The following is a 21837-nucleotide window of genomic DNA, read 5'->3' as shown; positions in this document are numbered from 1 at the left end:
ACACCCCGCAAATCGGGCTGCCCACCCTCTGGGGGTCAGTCATGCTCAGATTAGGATGTCCCTTCAGAGCCACAGGACAGGAGAGGTCTCCTCTCTCTGCAGAGCCTGCCCCCGACCATCAGCTACTCACGTTTTCTTTGTGTTTTGCATCATGCAGTTTGCTGCTTTACTATATTCGAATATATTGGGTGGATTTTACTGACTAATCGTTACACGAATTGATGTTTCACTCCTCAGCTATCGTAAACCCTTGCGTCCTTCCTTCCCTCCCTCCCGCCCCTTTTCTTCCCTCCTTCTCTCTCTCTCTGATGCACAGAATATTTGCTTCCACAAGAAGTACCAATAAATAAGACATATGTAAGGACACGATACACGTTTTAGTACCTTCTTGCAAGGGATACAACTACGTTCGTTTGAAACCATTCCACGGTTCCTCCTTTCTGCTAATCACACAGGCACTTCCCCTGGTTTACAGGATCTCAGAGAAGCACAAAGTGGTGATTTTTGTCATTGTGTGTGATGTGTCTTTTTCTCAATTGCCAAATCTCCGAGTCCCCCAAACAAGACGTTTGCTTCTGAGTCAAGAGAGTGGCATCCAAGAGGGGCGGCAAATCCTTGCAATGCTAGGTTTTGCTCCTGCATCTGCGATGTCCTGGGTGTTTTCTTTCTTTCTTCCTTCTTCCCTTCCTCTCTCTCTCCCCCCCCTTTCTTTCTTTTCTTTCTTTCTTTCTTTTTTTTTCTTTTTTTAAGATTTTTATTCATTTATTTGAGAGACAGAGTGAGAGGGAGCGGCAGAGGGAGAGTGAGAAGCAGACTCCCCACCTTAGCAGAGAGCCGGATTCAGAGCTCAAGCCAGGGACTCCGGGATCATGACCCGAGCCCAAGGCAGATGCTTAGTGACTGAGTCATTAAGCAGGCGCCCCTGCTCTGGGTGTTTTCTGAAGCAAAGGCAGGGGTGGGCTCCATTTCCCTGAAACCCTGCTCTGGGCTCTGCCCAGATCCCCGGGCTGCCTCACTTCCAGCTGTCTCTGTAGCCCCTCAGCTCCCCAGCCGTGCTCGGGACCTTCTGTGTCAGGCTTGCCTCCACCCACGAGAGGGAAGACGGCGCCTCTGGACAGAGTCCCTTAGCAGGTGGACTCCCTGGAAGAGTCGGAGGGAGGGGACCAGACTGTCACCTCCATGGAGTTCAAAGGCAGCACAGTGACGGCGTCGCTCCTCGCATTTCCTTCCCCTTGGTGCCAGGGGTCTGTCCCTGTCTCGGAAACCTAGCGGGCCCCTGACTGTGGAGGAACTGGCTGTGTGAAGGGGCAGGGAAAGGGGGGCGGGTAGAAAGGGAATATTTCAGGTCTGCTGCCTCTGCTTGCTGATGCCAGATCCTTAGGTCTGTGCGATCGAGTCTTCTAAGTGCTCTTGGCGTTCTCCTGGAGGCTTTTGAAAAATCCGCCGCAGCCGTCCGCTCTAGCTGGCAAACACCTGCGCTCAGCCCCCTCACCAGCCACACAGAACTGTGCTGGTTGCCTTTGTCCCCAGCCTTTCTGTCTGCCCTCTGCATCCAACCCACCTCCCTGTAGACCGCCCTCCTGTGAGGACATGGCTCTGGTGGGTGCCCTGGCATCCCTCCACATCACGGCCACGACACAGCCATGGTCTCATAGCCATCTCGCTTCAGGCCTGTGGATTGGCCTCTGCCTCGTAGAGCTGGGGTCTTGACACTCTATGGGTGTGAAATCGATCTCCTTCACAATAATTTCAAGTATGTTTCCTATTTAATCATAAGTTTTCTGAGACTCAGAGAGGTTAAGTAGCTTGCCCAAGGTCACACAGCCAGTAAGCCGTAAAGCTGGGCTTCTAACGCTTGACGCTTTAACCCCCAAGTGAGCGCTCTGTCTCCTTTGCAGAAGATGGCAATTACACGAACCCTTGTTACAACTTCCCGTTTCTCCCCATCTCTTACCCATGAATGAAAGTAGTGAAAAATGTACTCCTTCCTGCTGATTGAATTCAGCCTCAGAAGCTTTCTTAACACAGTGCTCCAAAGGTCACTACCAACTGAGTGCAGTTAGCACATGAGAGGAAACTCATTAACCGTTCTTGCCACAAGCCACCCTGTTTCAGATGTAGAGAAATGACTCCATTGTGTGAAGGAGCCAGGAAGCAGAAGCTACTGCTGTTCAGTACTTCTTCTCTTCCATATATATTTTTAAAGATATTTGTTTATTTGAGGAGGGAGGGGCAGAGGGAGAGGGAGAGAGGCAGACTTTGCACTGAGTGTGGAGCCCGCGAGGGGTTCGATCCCACGACCCTGAGATCATGCCCTGAGCCGAAATCAAGAGTCAGACGCTTAACCGACTGAGCCACCTGGGTGTCCTCTCCCATATTTTAAGGCATGAATCCTTTCGGGTGGGATCTGAGGTTCTGGTGCTCCAGGTCAAAACAGAGGAACTTGGGGAGAGGGAGGTGGGAAAGGGGGCAGGGTGACTACAAAGGAGACTACTTCCCCAGTTCCCCATGTAGGATCCTTCCCAGGACCCCCAAAGAAAGCTGTGCTGTCTTCAGCTCTGGGGCTGCGGGCAGCCCAGGTTCCCTCCAGTGAAACCTGATGCCAGGCAGGCCAGCTGCCCCGGCCACGTCATAGACAGGAAAGAGGTAAAACAGATCGTGGCAAAGAGCCACGACTGGCCTCTGCTGCTAAAACCCGCCTGCCCACTGCGCATTCCGAGCAGGGTCCTGTGGACATCCTGCGGGAGCCCTCCAAGGATCCCTGGGGCTTGCCTGGTGCAGAGGTGGAGTGCAGGGGTGCCCATCTGCTTCCTGTCCCCCTCCTGCTCCCCGCGGCTGGTGTCTGAGTGCCGTGCCAGCACAGTCCTGGGGTGATGCACGCGGCATCCGTGACAGAAACCGTAGAGAAAGCAAACACGGCGTTAGTGTGCTGGGCTCAGCCAAGGGAAATAACGCGGTGGGGCTGGGCTGCGCACCCTAGCGGCACCCGCGGTCCTTAACCCAGAGAGAATTAAGGGGGGAAGTAGCAACAGACCCCCGTATTCATAAGCTCGTGTCACAGCGAGGTCATTGGAAGGCCTTTGCCCAACCACCGTTCCATTTGGGGAAATGCCACCCAACTCCAATGTGAGCACAGCAAAGCTGCCCCGAGAGCTTAGATACGAAAATCCGGGCGCTCAGCGGACTGCGAGCGCGGTGCCCGGCCACGGCTCGGGCTGTGATCGGTTAACGTGGTCCGGCCGGCTGCCTTGAGTGTCCAGGTGCAGAAAAAGAGGAAATGCTAGAAATGGGGGCTCTGTGGTTTATCAAAGTCATTTTGGTGCAGAGACAGAACCGCGAGATTCAGTAAGTTGGGGACCAGGGTGTTCCATCATTCCCGAGGAGTCACATTTGAAGGAACCTGATGGACTCTGTCACCCGCCCTTGTGATTCGATCTAGGTTATTTATAGTCCACAGTTTGCCATCCAAGCCCTTGGTCAAGTGATCAGGCTGGTGGGATGTGAATGTGTACGGCAGGATGTGTGTGGCTGGGTTTGGAGGTGGGGTCAATAATTTCGCTCATTTTGTGATTCTCTGGGAAGCTAGATCCTTTAAATATATACCTCAAATTCCCTCTGTTTTCCAGTGCTCAGGGAGGGGTGTGCTTGCTCCCTTACCACGTATTTTTTTTTAAAGATTTTATTTATTTATTCAACAGAGATAGAGACAGCCAGCGAGAGAGGGAACACAAGCAGGGGGAGTGGGAGAGGAAGAAGCAGGCTCATAGCGGAGGAGCCTGATGTGGGGCTCGATCCCATAACACTGGGATCACGCCCTGAGCCGAAGGCAGACGCTCAACCGCTGTGCCACCCAGGCGCCCCAGCCTTACCACGTATTTTTGGTGCCCACTTGGATAGAGCTATGGGGGGTGAGCGCGGTCCATAGACGTCTGGAAAAGGATGAAAGGAACGGATGTGCAAGTCCTCCCACCACACCGCTTTGAGCAAGGAGGCTGGTGTGACACGTGCTGCCTGCAGCGAGCTCCTCTGTCTGATAGGGCAGTGCCTCTGTGTTACTTAGAATCACCTTGAGGCCATTCTGCTATCATTCCCTTTACTTTGTTGTTGTTGTCGTTTGTTTGTTCTTTTGTTTTTTAAGAAGGCTCCAGGTCCAGCATGGAGCCTGATATGGGGCTTGAACTCACAACCCTAAGATCAAGACCTGAGCTGAGATCAAGAGTCAGATGCTTAATCCACTGAGCCACCTAGGCGCCCCGATTTCCTTTACTTTGAATGAAAGTAATTTGTTAGTTTATAGGTCCTTAAGGAAAGAACACCATAAGGACACCATATCAGGAAGTTGTCCTGGTGGCTCCTAATTTCCCTCATTATCTTCCTAGCTGTGTAAGTGCTAACCGGATTCTTAACTTTTCTGGGCATTCATTGGCTCATCAATCCCCCCAACACACAAAAATACTATACACGCATACATGTATGTATATGTAGTGTGCATACAACTGTTTTCATATCACACACACGTAAAAACCAATTGCAAACATTATTTTTTTTAAAGATCTTATTTATTTATTTGACAGAGAGAGACAGCCAGCGAGAGAGGGAACACAGGCAGGGGGTGTGGGAGAGGAGAGGGAGACGCAGGCTCCCAGCGGAGGAGCCCGATGTGGGGCTCGATCCCAGAACGCCGGGATCACGTCCCTGAGCCGAAGGCAGCCGCTTAACGACTGCACCACCCAGGCGCCCCCAATTGCAAACATTATTATGTGAAATCATTGACTGCATTTGTGTTCTGATGAGAAATTAAGGATTAAAGGAATTTACATGTATGTTACCAGTGTTTGTTGGGAATTGAGACTATGGCTGGTCATGGTTGATAATAGAAGTCCAAGTTTCTAACGATCAATATTTCTAAATATTCTTTCCTTTTAGGAAATTAACTAGTGACCAGTAAACTTCCAGAATGTGAGTAAGATAATAGCCTTGTAAATTCTACTCTCGAACATTCAGGAAAAAGTCATTTGCTCCTGTGCTTGTTAGAAGTAAAACCAGGTACCTGTGAGCATAGACTTTGGAGTTAGATAAACCAGAGTTCAGACTATGTTTCTACTGCTAATAGCTGTGTGACCTGGGGCAAGTCACTTGACTTTTCTGAACCTTACATATAAACTGTCTTATCTATAAGTTTTCTTATCTATAATATAGAGATAATAGTACTTAGCTCATGGGTGCTTGTGACTAGATACTGTCTACCGGGTAGTGCCGTGTTTGGTTATGTCTGGTTGCAACCACAGGGATCAAGCTGGCCTCCCCAAGATAGTGGAATCGAAACATGCCAAGAATTCAGGTCCCTGATGACATCGTTGAGCTACTCGATTAATCAACCTTGAAGCCACTTAACTTTCAGACTTCTTGGGATAGGGCACGATATGATCCCTTTCTAGTTTAAACCAGTTGAACCGATGTTACTTGCAAGTAAAGGCTTCCTAACTAATAAGCCAAAAATTGGATAACTTCATCTTAAATGGAATTTAAGATCTTTCGGCAACCAAATCCACAAACTACTTAGAAACTTTTGCGAAATGTAGTAAAATTTGGACCAAATCCAGGCGGAATACCTCGGTACATCCTAGATAAAACTAAGGCCATAACAATTGAAGAGAATGGCGAAGTTGTGCTTCCAAGGACAGGCATCATAAAGGTCATTACCTTCACTTCTGTTTCAGGAAGCCCTTAAAAGGCTTGGATCGGGAGAGGGACAACACATTTGGAAATTTTCAGGGTGTTATGTTCCTGAATTATGTGACTAGGGAGAATGGGCTGGAGCGGGTGAAGAATTCCGGCAGGGGTATTCCCCAAAAGGCTGCTGTGATAGTCCAGTGAACAACAGCGTGGGCTTGAACTGTTTCATGCCCGTGGGGAACACAGGAGAAGAGGATTTGAAGGTTTGGTGCATTGAGCGAGAATATAAGCAAAGATTTAAAATGAATACCAGGAAATAACATACCCCAGAAACCAAAGGAAGAAGGAAGGAAGGAAGGAAGGAAGGAAGGAAGGAAGGAAGGAAGGAAGGAAGGAAGCAACGATCGCCACCATTACCACCGTTAAGGATAACATCGGTGACCAAATAGTGAGGACTTGCCATGTGCCAGACACTGTTGGGCAATTTCCATGTATTATTCTGTTTAATCTTCATAAGAAACCCATGACATTGTCCCTATTTTCTGATGAGGGCACTCAGATGTTGGAGAGTCCAAATCCCACTATTCCTAAGAGTGGACCTGGGCTTCAGGGTAAGTGCTTGTGAAATGTATTGGTTTAGCCATGGGATAATCCCCTGATATGCAGTGCTGCAGAATTTCAAGCCGGAGAGAAAGCTGTTGGACTTGGCGAGTAGGAAGTCATTGGTGAGAAGAGCTTCACGTGTTGAAGTGTGAAAGGAGAGTGGGAGGGGGCAGTAGGCTTTTGAAGCAACCTATGCATAGAGATGGGGTATTACTGGCTAGCGGATAGATGACGGCATAAAAAGACACTTTTTCGCTGGGTGTCATGAGAATTGCTACTGTATTTATTAATCATAGTGATGGTGGTTTGGGAATTACATGCAGAGAGAGTTCACCCTGATGTCACTTAGAAATCAAAGTGTTTTTAACCCTCCCAAAGCGAAGTTTTCTTTCATTTCTTATTGGATTGTAAATAAGAAATTCAGCAATTCTAAGTCCTGTTAGACTGGGAAGTCAGGAGAACGGCTGGTCAGTAGTGATTGGAATAACAGCCTCCCTCTCACCATGGATGTAGAATGACCATCGTCTGGTTAACCAAACAATTATCTAATCAAATTGATAATATCTAGTCAAAACGGAGAGCTCCTCAAGCATTAGCCCAGCAACGATTTACATGTATGAGATTTCTCTTGTGGGGTGGACTGTTTTTGGCAACACCTTCTAGTTAAATCTGTCTCAGCGCATTAGAAAAACATTCTGGCTGGGTTGCTGGCTCTATGAGCCAATTACAAATGCCAAAATTGCTGTTGAATTGCTTTGGTATAAATGCCAGTTCTCTTTTGGGGCTTCTGAAAAATTAGAATCCTTTTGGTGTTCCCAGCTCTGCTCCTGACCCTTGGGAGACTGTCCACTTGGTCATGGGGAAAGGGTCTCACTTCCTTCGGATGAGGTTAAGGAGATTGGAGACTGAGTTCTTACAAAACTGCTTGTTTGCAGAGGGTTTAAATGAATCCAAAGATCTGGCTTTCTTGTTTCCTTGGATTGCGCGTTACTAGGGGAGAGGAACCTTTATACTTCTGTAACCCCTCCTCCATTATCTGGAAACACTCCATGAAGAAGTGGAGGGCAAGTTGAGGGCATACTTTCCAATTAAACAGGAGGTTTCAACATGATGATGTAAATAACTAAATAATTATACTTCCCCAAGGCATTGTTAAACTTGTCCTTTAAGAAGAAGGCAGAACTTCTAGTTTCTTTGTGGATGAAACAAATTTTGTTTTAGCAGGCAAGCTTCTTGAGGCCAGAGACCATGTCTTTTGGCTCTTTTATAGCTATAATAATCATTATTGCTGTTCATGAACTATTTCCAGGTCTCTCCCCTTCTGGGCACGTGGTAGGATTCCACTTCCTGCTCCCTTGTGAGTGGGCGGGGCCGTGAGACTAGTCTGGCCACCGAGATAAGATCGAAAACAATAGGCGGCAGGTTTTGGTCTCCTATCATTTAGGGAGATTTAGTCTCCTATGATTTCACAATACATACAAATATTGGGTCGCTATGTTGTATGTCTGAAATGAATATAATGTTCCATGTCAGTTAGACCTTAATAATAAAATTAAAAATGATATGAAATGATTTAGCCTCCAGTTTGACATTCTCCAGGGCTTTCTTTTCTCTCTGGCACGGTAACCAGTAATATTCAAGATGGTGACTGTCTTATCCGCTTGGGTACCTGAAAGTTTATGAAGAATAGGTTCCCTACTCCCAGGTTCCTGCTAACTGTCAATGGACATGTGGCAGGAATGAGAGAGAAACTTTGGTACTTTCAAGCCATCCCAAATTTGGAATTGTTCATTACTGCAGCATAAATCCTGATGAGTACAATGTAAGATCTAACCTATATTTCAAGTATGTATTACATCTGAATTATCCGATATATTCTTAGGGCCACTAGACTATAGCCACCTTGAGGGCAGACGTGGCATGGTATCCATTTTGTATTTCTGTCATCTGGCAGAGATGCTTTTTTTAAAAGATTTTATTTATTTGACAGAGAGAGAGAGCATGAGCGGAAGGGGCCGAGGGAGAGGGAGAGAGATCATCTCAAGCAGACACCACACTGAGCGTGGAGCCCAGCATGGGGTTGGATCCCACGACCCTGAGATCCTGACCTGAGCTGAAACCAAGAGTCGGTCACTTAACCGACTGAGCCACGCAGGCTCCCCAACACAATGTTTCTTGAGAAAGTTACTGTATGAATTTTTGGGTACCTGAAAAGATGGGAAACACGAAGAGAGCGAGTAACTGAAATCCAACGTTTCTCCTAGATTTAATTTAAGCTAACAGTTTCAGCGTCTTTTCCTAGCACGGCCCTTCAAAAGAGTAGCTTTTGAGACTAAAATCTCACTGAGTGTTATTTCTCCGGTCCCACAATCTCTGCAGCCTCTAGTGGAATCATAGTAAGTAGCAGTAAAATAATCTTTGGTGGCAGGGGGAGCGGGGAGGAGAGGAGGGCGGGGGGGGTTGCTGCATGGTTGAGAATGAGCTATGTTTAAAGCAAAAGCGTTATTTCTCTTTTGGATAATAGGAACACTTACAAGATCCATTCTGGAGGTGGAAGTGATTTAGTCTTATGGTCCTCAAATATTTCATTTCAAATATTTACCACTCACAGACACCCAATCATTTCTTAAATGATAATTCCTTTTTTCCAAATTTTGATCAGATGGAGTCCATCAGGACCACTAGTCTGGCGGGTTGGAAGAGTGAGAGAGCAAGTAATACCGTATCGAATGGTTATATTTCTAGGCCAAAGCTGAGGACCGTTTCCGTGAACTTACACAGCCAGAGTGCAGTTTCTGTTGAGCATTCTGAAATGCTGACAATAACTTGAAGGCTCTCCAGGACCCCCTTTGAATGAATAATCGCCTAGAAATTCCTGTGGCTTCACTCCCTCACTTCATTCAGGCCCCTGGCTGTGCTACCTGACATCGCCATAACCTCACCTCTCGGATATACCCTTTTATTCTTCTTACAGAATTTATGACATCAAATTACGTTATCTGTTGTACTTGTTTACTGGGCTATTGTCTACTTTCCCCCACTGGAGCGTAAGCTGCTGGAGGCAGGAGGGTCATTTCTCCTGTCCACTCCTTTAGCCTTGGCACCTGGGACAGTGCCTGGCATACGCTCACCACTCAATACAAGCTTGTTCAAAGAATGGACAAACGAATGAGTGAATGAATCCATCCATCCATCCATGAATTGCTTGAATCACAGAATTCATATCTTGATGGAAGCAAAAGGAAACTTAGACTTTTCCAGCCCAAACCCTCATAGATCAGCACTTGGGGGTCATGTCTAAGATCCCATAGGTTTGTGGTAGAGCCAGAACCATGATTCATAGTCCGGTGTTATTTCCATTTCGACATGCAAATACCGACTTCACAGCTGCTGAGGGTGGGTAAGTGGGAGGACGGTGGAAACACCTGGAATGGATAAGGGAAACGTTGGCAACAGAGGTCTTTGGCGTGTCCCATCTTCCCAGTGCTGCCTGGCAGGCCATGAGCAAAGGTGGTGACGACAGGTATGAAGATTCGAGGGGAGGGGGGACAGATGTGTTGGGGACACCACATGGTAAGGAGGATTAGGAAAGAAGCTGTACTTTTTCTTTTTCCTTCCCATCATAAACTTAGCATGCCTTTCCTTCTCCTTGTGGCTCTTTTGAAAATTACGAGCTACTGAGTGTTTTAAATGAGCTTTCTGTTATGTCATAAATATTCAGACCAGGAATGGTAATTGTTCCCTGTGATTAATTCTGCTTGCTCGGTGAAGTTGTGCAAGGTTTTCACTGGAGGGTATGTCTTTTATGTTTTAATGTGACTCATGGATAATACAATTTGTCCTCAACTGCAGTTGAGACAGTGGAGTTAGGTTAAGGGCTTTTGGGGTCTTTTTCTCTGATGGCAGTATTTGGAAGTACTTAACTCGGATGGTTTGTATTATCCCTCCCCTGGGCTGAGATGAAGGTAATTGGTGGGGCTCGGGGCCAGAAGTTCCTACTGGCTGCTCCCGTCGTAGTGGTCTGAGGTTAATGGAGAAAAGTGCCATGTTGAAGGTTACAGCATTTTCCTTTGCTTCCATTTTAATGATATTTGCCTGCCAGTGTTTTCTCTTTGAAGAGCAATTTAATAAACAATCACTGGCGTTTCATGTCGAGGGCAAGATTTGTAATGGCATTCATCTCCCCAGGAGTTCTTCCTCGGCATGTGATTGGATCAAGCCCTTTGCAGCGAACAGTGAAGTGCTGGTGGCTCGGCGTACCCCCTGGGTCCACCCTGCACAGGATGAAGATGGGCAGGGGAGGGGGGAGGGGGATGAGTTCCGGAATGATTCCGGACTCTGCTTTAATCTCCCTTACTTTAAAACTATTTTCCAAAGAACTCAAATGTGAACCTATAATGACACTGGGGACTCCCCAAGGAAGGTCCGAGGGGGGCAGTGGGCCCACGAAGTCCTGGCAGGTCATCTCAGCTGGCTGTGTGTTTCTGGGTCAGAAGGAAGCTGAACAGCCAAGTGCTTTCATTGTTGATGATGACAATTGAAGCTCTGAGGCTTGACAAGAAAGATTGTTATCGAATGGTGCTTATTAGGTGCCCACATGAGTCAGACGCTGTTCTGGGTGCTATACAAAGCAAGCCCAGGCAAGGAGTTGCAATGCATGTATCCATTTTTGATTCAAATCACATGTCAATTTATACAGCCAATGAGGGTGGGCCTCCGGCTCCAGCCAAGGTGCTACCCAGGCCTGAGTAGGGCTGAGCCTGGGCACCCATACTGAGAAGCAAGGAGCTTGACATTCTCTCGGCTTCCCCTGGGTTGTAATGAACAACAGCAAGGCTCTTGGAATGGTGTGCCGAAGTGGGGAGTGCCCCAAGGGAGACTGCGGCGTGCCACCAGGCTGCGGACGGGACGGCCAGCGGTCATTCATCTACAGGACTGTGTGAGGCCACAGGGACCCACATAGCTGGTCTCAAAGACCATCTCAAGGACCATTTCAGAGGTTGGCAACATCTCGAATGTGGCAAGCCACTGTTCTTTTTTCTTTGGCACGTCTGGATTGGAGAGAAAGTGTAACCAGGCATCACTGTTAAGGGTTCCTTTGCGAACAGGGGGTGTGACTTTTAACAGTGGGGAGGGCTGGCTGTGGCCAACACGCAAATGCTTCTCGGAAGGGATGGTGATGGGCACCCTGCGGTGGTAGCTCACCCACGTGGTTGATCGTGGCCGTTCCTGTGGTTGTTGACATGCATGCTAGAAGTTTCTACATCCTGTTTATCTTTTAAGAAAATTCCACCACAACGAAGTGATATTCTAACCTTTAGCCAGTGATATGCTTATTATAAGTAATAATATACAACTTATCACAGAGCGATCGCAGAATAATGAGCGTGGCTCCTTGTCGATGGTGGAAATGAGTTGTGACTTATGGGTACGGAAGCAGATGTGGCCCAGTGCATGTTGGGGATGGGGCTGGAGCTGCCAATGATCTCCTGGAATAGCTTTATAGAGTCAGCTCGGAGGCCGTGCAGACAACCTGGCCCTCACCCAGGCTGCCACCTAACCTATAGGTTAGCCAGGCACAATAGTCAATGCAGAATAAAGAGTTAGGGTCAGGGCGACCTAACCTTCTTCCATCCTCAACTGCCATCCACACATCCATTCTTATACCTAAGACTACACTTTGAGATCGTCCTCTAAGATGCCAATTTTTTTTTTTAAGATTTTATTTATTTATTCGACAGAGATAGAGACAGCCAGCGAGAGAGGGAACACAAGCAGGGGGAGTGGGAGAGGAAGAAGCAGGCTCTTAGCGGAGGAGCCTGATGCTGGGCTCGATCCCATAACGCTGGGATCACGCCCTGAGCCGAAGGCAGACGCTTAACGACTGTGCCACCCAGGCGCCCCTAAGACACCAATTAAATGGAAGAAGAAGAATGGTTTTTCCTATTTTTCTGAGGGTGAATGAATTCGGATTATCGTGGATTCTTCTATAGCAATAGGTATGATACGTTCACCCGGGTTAAACGGAAGACAAGATTGTTGAACAAGGAAGTTCTCAGGAGAGTCATAAAAGGCTGGGTTTTCATGGCAAACCTGAGGTCACTGGGTCTGGTAGAGGGTAGCCCTTGAGAAAGGATTCCAGAACTGTTCATCCCGGTTCTGACCTCAGTTCTGCCATTTACTAGGTGTGTGGCTTTAAAGTGCTAGACTTCTTCATGCCTCCACATCCGCACCTGTAAAATGGGTCTAGCATTACAACTCACCGAAGGTAAGTGAGGTCCAAGTTATTGTAAGGATTAAAGGAGTATAATATGCAAAAACCATTGGCATGGTGCCTGGTATGGGTAAGAAGACTTGATAAATACCAGTATTTCTTCTTAATCCAGAGCCCAAATAGGTACGCTTCCTTCCCTCTCTCCTCTGTTGGCCGAAGTCAACAGTAACAGATAAATGTGTATTGGGCCCTTCCTGAAGGGTCGCATTTACTGGGTTTACTAAAAAAGTTGATCAGTACAAACCCTCATGCCATTCATAAAAAACAAACAAGGAGGCAAATAAACACGTGTTGAATGAGGAGCCCTGTGGGTCCTCTTCCTCCAGGACAGACAGTTCCCATTCCTTGTCAGGGTAATAAAGTTAATGGGGGAAAAAATGTAGATCTCCATCTTCGTCTGGTGAAGCGGAAAAGCCAGGAGCGACTCAGATTTATCACACCAACTATTAGCTCTTAAATGTAGTCGTGCATCAGAAACAGCAGAAACACTTAATGAAAAATACCCGTATCTGGACTGTCCCCGCCCCACCAGAATGCGTCTGTGATGTGACCTGGCACCTGTACGTCCAAGTTTTCCAGATGGTTCTGAAGCACAGGCAGGTGAGAACCACTACTATAAGCGATTTTTTTAGATTTTATTTATTTATTTGACAGAGAGAGAGAGAGAGAGACAGCCAGCGAGAGAGGGAACACAAGCAGAGGTTGGGAGAGGAAGAAGCAGGCTCCCAGGGGAGGAGCCTGATGTGGGGCTCGAACCCAAATCGCCGGGATCACCCTGAGCCAAAGGCAGATGCTTAACGACTGAGCCACGAGGCACCCTGCTATAAGCGATTCTAAATGTAACAAATGCGCACAGTCCACCCTGGTTTAGGTAAACAGACCTGAGCAGAGCGCCGCCGTCAGAACTGCTTTCACACTGAAATCAATTCTTCTTGTTAATAGGTCTCCTTATAAAATTAATGATTTTCCTCTCTGTCTGGAGAGGGAGATTTGGCAAAAGGAATTTTAAAGAAATCAGGCACTAAGCGGTTATGCAAGTCAAAGTCTGGGCTAAGGGCTCCACGCGTGACTCTTGTTATCAATCTGGACGCATGCGCGAATTACATTAGCAGTCAAAGCGTCGCAGTGGGGTGCAACTCGCTCAGTAAATATGAATGGAAGGGGAGCCCCGGAAACGATGCAAGTAAGTCTGCGACGGCCAGTGAGTCCTGAACTTTCAGAGACACCCTTGCATGGGGTCCCAGGGCCTCCCACACCGCACTGTTCTAGGGGCCCGGTAGCACGCTGCAGAATGAAGGCTGCCTCTGCCCTTGCTGGCCCTGCAGGAAGGGGTCACATGCTCACGGTCCCTGCTCAGCACGTGCCTGCCCTCACCCAGCTGGAGTCCAGCGGGGGTGCTCCCTGCTCTCGCTCGCCTCCTCCCCATCCTCCGCCTCATAGACTTCGGTAAGAAACTAACTATAAGCTGTTTCCCTTTGAGAGTCCCAAATTCATCGCTGGACAAAGTCGTTCGAAAAGGTCAGTCAATCCAAAGATCACTCCTTGGCCCTGGAGATGGGATGGATGGGGTAGTTTTATGCCATGCAAGCCCCTAACTAAGAGACTCTCTACGAGAGGAACTCCTGGGAGAGGTGGCGCCTCTGTCCCCGCCAGAGTCTGGGCTCCTTATGGGGTTCTTCCGGAGCCTTCCAGGCAGCTCACTGCAGCTAGTTGGAGGCCGCCGCCCTCATTAGGTCATGTTTACTGAAGGTGCTTGTTTTCGGTCTCTCCATTCAATAGGTTGCAGGACACTGACAGGACAAAGCGTGTTGTAACTGACCACCAATGGAGCTGGCTCTGTTCAGGGATTACCGTTGCCTTGGGAACCAGCTTTGCTGAACTCACCACAGCAAACATGGAATGAATGGCTGGGTCAACACCCCAGATAAAAAGAGGGTTATGCAACTGTTTGCTGAACCCTTGGCAGGATTTTTTTCTGGACATTTCCCAGAATATCCCCATATTCACAAATTCCAAATGAAGAATTCTAATTTAAACCCATAACAAGTATGTTCATTGTTTGCAGAAAAGAGCTGCTGCTTTTGGAAATATAAATGAAGGTCTGTGGAAGATTTGAACTGGGTGTTGCATCAGTTTTGGTAACGGTAGGAAGCATATTTAACGATAAGCTTTCCCTCGACAGGAAACCAGGGAGGCCACTCATGTATTTCTAAAGATCTACATAAATAATTTCATCTACTTAGATTCCAAACTTCAGTCATTAAATGGTTTTACTCTCATCTCAGCTAAATAGAGTCTTTAAATGAATTTTAAAATGCAGAAATAAACTTTTGAAAAAAATTCAGACAGGATGGAGCCTCTCTCTGTGGAAAAGCAAATTGGCAAACAGGACAATTTATTTCAGACAGTGAGTACAAAGGAACAAGGTTCTGGGATCTCCTAGTCCCTCAAACCATTTAATTCTAGGCAAACAATTACATGGTAACATAATCCAGGTGGCCAGAGTAGTTTATGCTTATTTCTGTCTCTGACTGAAAGGAGAGTATCTCACACAGTAAGATAGTAACAGTTGTTATGACTGGTACCTGGCTGCTTGACCTGCTTTTCCTTCTTCCTCTGTGACTTTCTCAGACCCTTGAGCTCTGACTCCTGAGGATTTTCTTTCTCAGTTTCTTCCTCCTTCCAGTTTTTTTCTTTTTTCCCCCCAGGTGGACGTGGTCTGGTGTTTTATATGATGTAGGCACTAAAAGCTGGTTGTTGCCTTCTTACACGGCTCCTTCCAGATCATTCCTCAATGCAGGTTTCCCATCCTTCCCTCCTGTTTGCTCCTCAATGCCCACATGTCATCTGCAAAGACGCTGGCCACCTTTCTTTAAACTCAGGCTTGGCATGTTCAGTCCCTATCACTTTTTTCTTTTATGTCCACCAGGGAGAGGGGGACCAATGAAATAGTTGGAAGACTGCATATATATAAATTTCTTTGAAATTCACCAGCTTATTGCTTGGAGCAACAGTCCGTTCCTTTTTATTGCTGAATGGGATTCCAAGACCTCTAGGTACCACGGTTTGTGCAACCATTCACCCACTGAAGGACACTCCACTTTTTGGCTCTTATGAATAAAGCTGCTTTAAATTTTGTACGAGTTTCTACATAAAAATAAATCCCCCCCCATTAATGCCCAAGAGTGCATCTGCCAGGTTGTATGGTAAGCCCATTTTTAGTTTTAAAAGAAACTGCAAACTATTTTCCAAAGTGGTTGTGCCATTTACATTCCCACCAGCGATGTATGAGTAATTCAGTTTTTCCTCATCCTTGCCAGCATTGGGTGTTGTAACTGCTTTTTAATTTTACCATTTTAATAGGTACATAGCGACATATCATTGTGATTTTAATTTGAGTTTCCCTAATGGTTAATGATGTTGAACATCTTTTTATAGGCCTATTTGCAGTGTATGTATCCTTTCCAGTGAAGAAATCTACGCAAGTCTTTTGCCTGTTTTCTAATTGGATTTTTTAGAATGTTGCGCTTTGAGAGTTCTTTTAAATATATTTTAGATATGAGTCCTCTATTGGATATGTGATTTGCAAATATTTTCTCCATTCTGTAATTTGTCTTTTCATCTTAACAAGGTCACTCGCAGAGCAAGGTTTTAAAGGTTTGATGTGGTCCAATTTATAAATTTTTCTTTTTCTGGATTGTGCTTTTGGTAACAAATCTAAAAAATCTTTCCCTAGTCCTAGGTCCTAAAAATGTTCTTTTCTTCCCCCCAATTTTATATTTTTACAATTTATATTTAAGTCCATGATGGATTTTGAATTCATTTCTTAAAAAAGATTTTATTTCTAAGTAATCTCTACACTCAATGTGGGACTTGAACTCACAACACTGAGATCAAGAGTCACATGCTCCACCGACTGAGCCAGTCAGAAGACCCTGGAATTCATTTTTGGATAAGGAATGAGATTTAGGTTGAGGTCTATTTTTTTCCTATATGGATTTCCAATGTTCTAGTTTTATTTATTTATTTATTTATTGAAAGTCTGCCTTTCTTTTATTCAATTATTTTTTTTTCTTTGTCAAAGATCAAATGGGCATATCTGTGTGGGTCTGTTTCTAGGTCCTCTTTTCTGTTCTGATCTATGTAGCAGTCCACCAGTACTATACTGTCTTGGTTATTATAGCATATAGTAGACCCTAATATCACAGAGAGTGATTATTCCTTCTCCTTTATTCTTTGTTTTCAAAATTGTTTGGATTACTTTAGGGCCTCTTCCTTTCTATGTAAGTTTAAGAACAAGCTTGCCCATTTATATAAAACGTTTTTCCAGGATTTTGACAGGAAATGCTTCACACCTATAGGTCAGTTCAGGAAGAATCGAAAACTTTATTACATTGAATCTTCCAATCCATTAACATGGTATATCTCTCCAATTATTTAGGTCTTTTATTTTTTAAAAAATGAACATTTTGTAATTTTAAGCATACAGATCCTTACATGTTTTTTAGAGTTACACGTATGTGTTTAATTTTCTTGGAGTAATTGCATATGGTATTGCACTTTTAATTTTGTTTGAACATGTTCATTGTTGGCACACAGAAATGGAACAGTCCTTTATGTGTTAATCTTGTATCCTATGACCTTAATGGACTCATTTATTTGTTTGAGAAGTTTTTTTGTGGATTTCTTGGGGGTTTCCATGTAGACAATCTTCTCGTCTGCAAATAAAGAGTTTTATGTTTTCCATTCCAATCTGTATATATATTTTTCTTTTTCTTGTCTTATTGCTCTAGCTAGCTCTTCCATTACTATGGCGAGTAAGGGTGGTGAGCAGGTATCCTTGCCTTGTTCCTCATCTTGGAGAGGAAAGCATTTAGTCTTTAACCATTAAGCATGATGGTAGCTGCAGGATTTTTGTAGATGCTCTTTATGCGGTTGACAACATCCCCCTTCATTCCTAGTTTATTGAAAGTTTTTATCGTAATTGGGTGTTGAATTATGTCAAATGCTCTTTTTATATAAATTGACGATCATGTGAATTTTCTTCTTTAACTTGTTAATATGTAATCCCTCTTGGTGGTAGTATACTATTCCTTTTATACATTTCTGGATTTGATTTGCTAATATTTTGTGGAGGATTTTATTCAAATTTATGAGCTATATTGATCTGTAGGTTTTTGTTTTGTTTTGTGTGTCTTTCCTGATCTTGTCTGGTTTTGATACCAGGGTAATACTGACTTCATAAAATGAGTTGCAAAGTGTTCTTTCCTCTTCAATTTTCTTTAAAATTGGTGTGAATTCTTTTAATGTTTGGTAAAAGTCTCCAGTGAAATTATTTTTCAGGAGCTTTGAAATTATAAGTTCAATTCATTTTAGTGTTATAGGACTATTCGAATTATCTACTTAATCTGGGCTGAGTTATGATAGCTTGTGGTTTTTGAGGAATTGGTCTATTTCTTCTAAATTGTTGAATTTATGATCATAAAATTGTTCATGGTATTCTTTATTATTCTTTTAATGGTTGAAAGATCTGTTGTGGTTTCCCCTGCTTCATTACTGATATTGGTGGTTTGTGTCTTCTGTCTTTTTATCTTTGTCTTGTTAGAAATTGGGTTTTCCCCAAAGAACCAGCTTTTTGTTCCCTTAATTTTCTCTATTAGTTTCCTTTCCAAAATTTCATTTATTTCTGCTCTATTTTTACTATTTCCTTCCTTCTGCTTGCTTTGGGTTTATTTTACACTTTTTTTTTCCAGTTTCTTGAGATAGGAACTTAGATTCTTGATTTGAGAACTGTCCTTTTTTCTAATATAAGCAATTAGGATTATATATTTCCCTCTCAGCATTGTTTTAGATGTGTTTCCAAGACTTTAATATGTTGTATTTTCATTTTTATTCAGTTTTATGTACTTTAAAGAATTTCCTTTGTGAATTTTTCTTTAAGCCATGGATTATTTAGAAGTATATTGTTTAATTTACGTGTGTTTAAAGGCTTTTCTGTCGTCCTTCTGTTGTTGACTTATCTAGTTTAACTTCCATTATAGTCAGGAATATAGTCTATATGATTTCAATTCTCTTACATTTTAAACTTTGTTTTACAAATCATGATATGGTCTATCTTGGTGAATGTTCCAGGGACTCTTGAAACTAATCTGTATTCTGCTACTCTTAGGTGGAGTGTTCTGTAAATGTCAATTAGATCCTGTTGGTTGATGGTATTATTGAATTCTGTATCCTTGTTGGTGTTCTGTCTAGTAGTTCTATCCACTGGTGAGAGTGGGGTGTCGAAGTCTCCAACTATAACAGTCTGTTTCTCTTTTCAGATCTATTAGTTTTATGTATTTGAAGCTGTTTTTTGATGCATAGACTTATTTTTAATAGACATTACTTACAGACAACAGTTAGTTGTTCATATTTTTAAAATACTCTCTGCCAATCACTGTTTTTTAATTGGTGTATTTTCATGATTTACATGTAAAGTAATTTTTGGTATTAGGACAGAAGTCTGCCATTTTTATTCTTTTATTTTCTGCTTGTTCTCTGTTTCTCTATTTCCTTTTTCTTGTCTTATTGTGGGCTACTTGAACATTTTTTTGGAATTATATTTTGATGTACTTATAATGGTTTTGAGTATTTTGTTTATATAATTTTCTTTGAGGTGTGTATCTCTATCTATCTATCTATCATCTATCTATCATCTATCTATCTATCTATCTATCTATCTATCTATCTATCTATTTTATCACAGCCTACTGGTATTGATGACTTACTGCTTAAAGTTTTGAAACCAGTTAGGTCCCTTTACTCTCCCCACTTTTAAAAATATTTGGAAAAAATAATTATCTTTCGCATTTGCTTTGCATACATTAAACACCACATGAGAAGGTGATGTGTTACGATTTGTGCTTTAACCATAACGTGTAACTTAGGAATATCAGAAGGTGAAGAATAGTCCATTATATTTACTCCTAAACTTTACTCATTTGGATGTTCGTTTTTCCCTTATGAAGGTCCGAGCCTCCCAGCCTCCTTCTGCTATTATTTCTTCGTATTTTGAGTGTTCTTTTTAGTCATTTTTTAAGGGTAGGTCTGCTACCGACAAGTTCAATTAGTTTCCCTTCATTTGAGAAGGTCTTTATTTCCCCTTCATTACTAAAACATGTTGTCGCCAGGTGAAGAAATCACAGTTGACGACATGTATCTTTTAGCAATTGAGAAATATTGTGTCACTTCCTTCTGGCCTCCGTGGTTTCAAATGAGAAATCTGCTTTCGTTCAAATTGGTGTCCCTCTATGGGTAATATACCATTTCTCTCTGAATGTTACTAAGATTTTTTTTATCTTTTGTTTTCAGAAGTTTAATTGTGATGTCTTTTGTGGCAATCTCTTTGAAGTTATGATATTTGGGTTTGCTCCGTTTCTTGGATCTGTTCCTTTAAATCTTTCACCAAATTGGGGAAGTTTTCAGCCATTATTTCTTTGAATGTCTTCTTGGTCCTATGCTATTTCCTTTTGTTCTGACACTTCAATGATGCACGTTTTTCTTTAACTTTTATTTTTGTCTTGTAAGTTCTAAAGATCTATTCATTACAAGTTTTTTTGTTTGTTTATCTTCTTTTAGAATAAACTCTATTGATCTGTCTTCAGCTTCACTAATTCTGTTATCCCCACTTTACCCCTGAGCTCATCCGGTGAATTTTTTATTGCAGTTATTTTATTTTGCAGTTTCCACTTGGTTCTTCTTGTTTGCTGGCGCGCCTGGGTGGCTCAGTTGGTTAAGCATCTGCCTTAGGCTTGGGTCATGATCCCAGGGGCTTGGGGTTGAGCCCCGTGTTGGGCTTCCCACTCAGCAGAGGGTCTACTTCTTCCTTTCTCTCTCCCTCTGCATCTCCCCGTGCTTGTGCTCATGCTCGCGCTCTCTCTCTCAAATAAATAAATAATTTTTTTAAAAAAAGCTTACCTGCCAAGGTTTTCTATTTTTTCAAAAATTTCAAGAGAACTTATAATTGTTTATGAAACCATTTTTACAATGGTTACTTTTAAATCCTTTTCAGTGAAACCCATTATCTGATTTATCTCAGTGTTGGTGTCAGATGAGTGTCTTTTCTCACTCAACTTGTGTTTCTCATGGTTCTTCATTTGATGAGTGATTTTGATTGTATATGCACATTTAAAAAAATCGAGATAAAATGGTATATCACATTATGTAAATTTCAGGCATATAGCACAGTTACCTGATATTTGTATACACTACAAAGTGGTCACCACCATGTCTAGTTACCATCCATCATTTTCTAATTAATTAATTAATTAATTAATTTTTTGGAGGTAAAATCGATACCTAATAGTATATGAGATATCCTGGACATCTTGAATGCTATGCTTAGAGACTTTTGATCTTATTTTGGCTTCTAATAAGCAGCCCCCCCTAGTTAGATTTAGGTCCTGGACTATTTTTGTGAGGTATAGTTTCAGTGAAAATTTAGTTTTCGGAGTCCTTGCAATGTTATTCTGGTTGACTTCATTATTGTGGCTCTGCTCAGCTCTTACTGAATTCCTGTAGGGCTGCCCAGTGTAAATGGATGGGTGATTCTGGAAACATTGGGTTTTGGTTGCTGTGGCTGATGATTGAGGCTGCCACTGCCTCAGGTATGGATTAGGGTAGATCTCCCCACTAGGTCTTGCTGGGGTGCCCCTTTCCTGGTTCTTTGTCCAGGGAGAGCAAGCTTTTCTATTTATCTATGCCTGAGGGTAATTCCAGGTTGCAGATCTCTGAGGCCCAGGCTGTGACATATGGACCGTAGAGGAAAGGACAAGGGACTCACTGTGATGTTGATCTTGAAAGCGTGAGGTCTCTAGCCAGTGCATCTTCTTATTCCGAGTCTAGGAATTGGTTTTTTTTTTTTTTAATTTTCAGATGCATCAGTTCCAGGATATTTAGTTATATTTACAGGGGAGAAGCAGGGAAAAATGAGTCTGTGGCATCTTGTCCCAGAACAGAACAGAACTTACTATTTTTAAAATGAAAAGGAAAAAAAACCCCACTTTCTTCCTTCTATTAAGAACATCCTATTTTATTTGCTATAAAACTAAAAAGTAAAGAGAAGCAAAAAGGAGAAAATAAAAGTAAATAGCAATGTTTTCACAGATATATACATTATTAACGCTTTGATGTATGCCTTTCTTGACCCCCTTCGGTGCGTATGTACTTTTTGAAAAGTTATCGAGTTCTGTACTTACTTTTACACTAATGTATCTTAAATATACTTACAGGCCTCCATATAATCT

The 21837-nt window shown here is 43.5% G+C and overlaps 1 long non-coding RNA gene across 1 annotated transcript; it reads left to right on the top strand.

Moving 5' to 3' along the window:
- Positions 1–13699: 13699 nt before the first annotated feature.
- On the top strand, positions 13700–14670 carry LOC103656492. The gene is made up of 3 exons (XR_566629.1): positions 13700–13736; positions 14034–14071; positions 14333–14670. It is a non-coding gene; the product is annotated as an uncharacterized LOC103656492 (long non-coding RNA).
- The last annotated feature ends 7167 nt before the right edge of the window (positions 14671–21837 follow it).

Source organism: Ursus maritimus, unplaced genomic scaffold (genome assembly GCF_017311325.1).
Source record: "Ursus maritimus isolate PB19 unplaced genomic scaffold, ASM1731132v1 scaffold_31, whole genome shotgun sequence".
In the NCBI taxonomy this organism is placed as follows: Eukaryota; Metazoa; Chordata; class Mammalia; order Carnivora; family Ursidae; genus Ursus; species Ursus maritimus.
The sequence above is the reverse complement of the archived record's forward strand: the minus strand, read 5'-3'. Positions and strand labels throughout refer to the sequence as shown.